The following is a 4,972-nucleotide window of genomic DNA, read 5'->3' on the forward strand; positions in this document are numbered from 1 at the left end:
GTGGGGGGGGGGGGGGGGGTCCGTAACAGCCTTTGGGTGACGTAGAGATACCAGGGACGTTATCGCATACGAGGCGGCGAGACCCTGGCAGCACTGAACTGGCATCCGCAGGCAGAGTGGATGAGCCGACTATATCATCGTGGCACTAGGCCGCTTATCTCGACACGCTGGCATGCTAATCAGCGTTTACTCCGTGAGCTGCCGCGCATACACGCGCGCTCGCGCACACATTAAGCAAACACAGCCAGGCAACTGGGCGTATACCCGCGTAACCACTCACACGCACGGGGATATTAAAGCGCGTAGGCGCTTACGCATACGCGCGCGTGAAAGGATGTCCTACAGGCGGGGGGGGGGAGTTGTAGGCTCGTTGATCTCACCTAACCGTGTCCTTCCACCCCAATACCGTCACGCCGTCCGCCCATCTCAATCTCGCCTTTCACTGTTCATTCCTTGTGGCAATAATCCTAAAAATTCTATGTAATATGGATGTTTTGTAATTTAGAATACACCTTATGTACAGACGTTGTAAGAGCCAAACTTTCTTAAATCGGCCTTTTCGTTTATCAAACACCGACAATTGTTCGAACATGAATAATTAGGGGTAATTTGAATCTCGCCACCTCAAGCATTAATGTGAATTACAAATACACGAAGAATTAAATATGCGAGCGAAATTTTGTTAATGAATTTTGTGTTGAAAATTTTTAATCCACAAGATTGAAGAGCGGGGAGGGGGTAGGAGTGAAGGGCATACAGTGACCAGACACTTTATTACTTTATTAGTGTGAGCCATGGGAATATACGACACAGGACATTCAGAGAGTTCCTTTATTGTATATTCCGTGATATCTCCTGCCTACGAGTACGGCAGAGAACTCCCTCTGACAGCAATTTGCAATGAATTCTGTCTAAATCATCGGTAAAAATAAAATGAAAAAAAAAAAAGAAAACTGCCGAGGAATTCTAAAGACATTAGCTGTTGGAAGGAGAAGGCGAACTTGACAGAGCAATGGAAGACAATGGCTCGATGCTCCGGCAATGGGATTTTTTTCTCTTTATTCAGATGTTTCTTAGGCCAAAGAATTTAAAAATACTTTTTAATGCATATTATATTGCGATTACCATTCTAAATTTCAACAATTATTTAATGAGACAGGCGCGCTTATAACAAACATAAAATAATTCAATCTTTTGTATAAATCGTGCGTGTATTAATCTATCAATGTAGTCGAATGTAGTCGAATATAGTCAACAACCTTGTTTTATCAAATAAGCATTAGACTTTGATAATTGCGATTAAAGTTAGCTCATCTTCGATTTGACACTGAAACCACGTAAATAATTCTCAAACATATAATGTTTTGTTTATAATAAGTGCGAAGGAAGAGAAAAAATTTTTTACCCGGAAATATAGACTTTTCAAATGAAAAACTTGCTACGTCTTTGTCATCGTTAACAGATTCGCTAGATTTTCCGCTTAGAACGCTAAAAGAAAATTTTCGGGGGAACTTTTCCATTAAGACGCAGCGAGAGTTGACAAGCAGATGGAACAGCTAAATCAGAAAAAGGCGGAAAGAAAGGGAAACAAACGCGCGAGTAATAGAAATACAGTTGAATTCGCGGGCGCGCGCGCGCGCCTTGAACCGAAGCGAGAAATAAATGAGAAACAGGTGTCTACATCATTACTTTGGAAACGCTTAGAGAGTTTTCCTCTTTGCGACTTTCTCTACCTTCTATATTCGTCTGCTGCTACTTCGTCAATTCTTGGGAAAAGATATCAAGGAAAAAGAAGCAATTGTCCGGAGTCTTCTTTGCTCAGCGTGTTTGCCAATTTTTGCGGCTGACACCTTTTCCTCTTCCTGCAATTTTTCCCCCTTTTTCGCAAGATAGAAAACAAAAACATAAAAGATAATACGATTATAAATTACGATTATTTTTATATAAATTTTAATTTACAATATAAATTCATTTTATGCGAAATTTGTCTCTTACGTATAAGGCAATTTTAAAGAGGCGAATGGGAAAAGGCACGAGCAATGTACTTTATGCAATTATTACTGTTATTTACATTTTTTTTTATTTTTTTTTTTATTACGTTGACATTTTTCGAATTAATTGCACGAGCAGAAGACGTACGTGGCAGCGTTATATGATTAAATTCATACGAATTCAACATTTTAGTGCATCCGCATAATACTATGGTCGAGGCTGATAATACGATAAGAATTATATAAAATTATGTTTGAGCCTAATTATAATATGATAATTTGTTGAAAATGTAGCATTTACATATGCATATTTAAAATCAAAATATAACATTCTTTTCACTTTAGTTCAATATTTATATTTCATTGCGTATATTTAAGCATATCGCGATAGTATTGATAATGTATGCGCGACGCTTATATTACATTAATATTCTTATTTTTAATTAATTTATATTATTAATATTTATTTGTTTTGTCTATCAATTACGTATAAATTACGTGTCAATATGGTGACGTAATATCAATCAATATTCTGGCATCTATGAACATTTATTTTTCATTTTAATCATGAAATTTACCTTAAAACTTGTGTTTCAAACTCTGCATATTTTCACGACGTCTTCACGAAATTTCAATATTCCATACGAGTATCTAAATTTTACATGTATTCTTCTTATCGATAATTAGTCCATGTATAAATGTAAATATATTGTTAAAATTCAATAAATATGTAAATTTTTGTCGTTGCTGTTGTTGTTGTTGTTGTTGTTGTTGTTGTTATTGTTGTTGTTGTTGTCGTCGTTACTTTTATGCCTTTATCTAATAATCTATAATTCAGAAATTTACTGTTAAATGATATTCTTAATTTTCAATAAAATTTTAATATACACTCGCGAAAGCTCTATTAAAGTACCGCATCTGATGAAATTTTACAATGGTCACGAATACTTGCCAGGAAATTAAAGGAGATAAGAAGAAAAAGAATGCGGAAGATCTAATGGGAAGGTTGCGTGTAGCATAAGAAAAGATCGTCGAAAAAAGCAGTTTCGCCAATCGCAGCGGAAAGAGATATGGAGTGCGAAATTCTTTAAGTGTATGAGATGAAGTGAGAGAGTGAGAGAGAGAGTGAGAGAGAGAGAGGGGGTGGGGGGACTACTGTTGCGAGAGAAAGCTAAGTGCCGATGAGAAAGAGGAAAAAAGTCTCGAGCACCCGCGATGGGAATAATATCATCTCCTGGCACGATTCACTCGCAAGAGAGAGAGAGAGAGAAAGAAAAACGTCCCATGCGATACTTACCTATATATCTCTAACCTTTACACATCGGCGCAAGCTTCTCTCTTAGAACGAAGGGCAAATTGAAGAAGTCTGCATTTTTCTGGTTTCGGGACCACACATACACATATAAAAGTGCAAGAGAAGGATATAAGGTGCGGTGGGGCTACGAAACGTGCGTCCGCGTCCTACGGGACTTGCGCGAATGAAATTTCATTTTGGGATAGAGAGGGAGTGCTGCCGTAATCCCAGAATTGTTACTTGATTTTGTTCCTACGTCCGTTACTAGCTTGCAGGTCGTTCCGGCGAAATGAAGAGCAGCTGAAGCGGAAGTTGAAAGGAATCCCGGTGTTGGCCTCTCTAATCGCCTCGTCCTCTACTCTCACTTTCTCTCCGTCTCTCCTCTCCACTCGTTCATACTCTTATTTACAGTCTCATTTTCTTTGCTCTCTACCGCCCGCTCACTCCTCTTTTGTTCATACGTATTTATATGCCATATATTACACTTCACATTATATATTTCTCATTGATTTCATTTCACAAGTATAATGCTCGATATGCATTTGTGGCAAATGTATATGTAAATTCGACAAAGATTATGCAAAAGCTTACCGAACATTAGACGGGCTTCTAACAATAATTTTTGCGCGACTTAGCACTGTGCGAAGGAGCATTAGTATGGTTTCATAACCAGTAACTTATTATTTTAACGAGAATAATAGTTATTTATTGTTCTTATATGAAAGTACGCTAAAATATGTAAATATTTTAATACTCCTATTACATTTGTAAAATTTAAATATTAGCTTCATTCGATAGGTTGAAACGATTTTTATTCCATTATAAAAATCAATTAAATAAAAAAAATATTGAAATACTTTAGATATCTATTTGTTTTTATGTATTTAAATATCTGAATTAGATAAATACAACAATAATATATATATATATATATAATATGGCTTTTCATTCTAATTAGAATTAAATAAAAAATGATAGTTTGATTTAGGTTAGGTTTAGTATTAAATTCAATTAACAGTTAATACTCTCATTCATATTTATCTGTTATTTTTAATTGTTTGGTATTTGAATTTCAATTTTATTTCTTATCCTTTTGTAATTAGCAAATCAATATATATATATATATATATATATATATATATATATATATACATATATATAAGCGCGCGCGCGCGTGCATGCATCTTATACACGGATGTACTTATGTGTATAGGTATGCGTTCAGTTATGCCTGTATCTATGAATATTCAAAAATATAATTCAAGTTTATATAAAAATTTTGTTTAAAAATTAATGTAGCCTACTTTGCAATAGACGATCATGCAATTGAATTAATTGGCCATTATATTTTTAAAACTACTTAGTAAATACTTGTACAAGCATTATCATAGATGTATGCATGATCCCTGTAAAGAAGCAAGTAAACCAAAGCTTTAGGAAGACTGATAAATAAAGAACACCGAGGGAACGGCATAAAAATAAAAAGGATAGAAGGAGATGGAGAGTAGCGAATAGAGCGCGATAAGAGGACTTGCCAACCTGCGAGAGAAAATTGCATTTTACAAACTTGTTTTGAGAAAAGAATTGGAAAGAATTGTGGGAGGAACCAAGACAGGTAAGATGCGATGTACTACGTATTGGATGATAGCGGGAGAGAGAGAGAGAGAGAGAGAGAGAGAGAGAGAGA

At 35.7% G+C, this 4,972-nt stretch overlaps 1 protein-coding gene across 1 annotated transcript in view; it reads left to right on the forward strand.

The window, feature by feature from the left end:
* Positions 1–4,972, forward strand: part of LOC105360395 (chymotrypsin-2-like) — an 86,511-nt gene that overhangs the window by 70 nt on the left and 81,469 nt on the right. The window lies entirely within an intron of this gene.

The sequence above is a fragment of the Ceratosolen solmsi genome, unplaced genomic scaffold, assembly GCF_000503995.2.
Source record: "Ceratosolen solmsi marchali unplaced genomic scaffold, CerSol_1.0 scaffold13, whole genome shotgun sequence".
NCBI classification, from domain to species: Eukaryota; Metazoa; Arthropoda; class Insecta; order Hymenoptera; family Agaonidae; genus Ceratosolen; species Ceratosolen solmsi.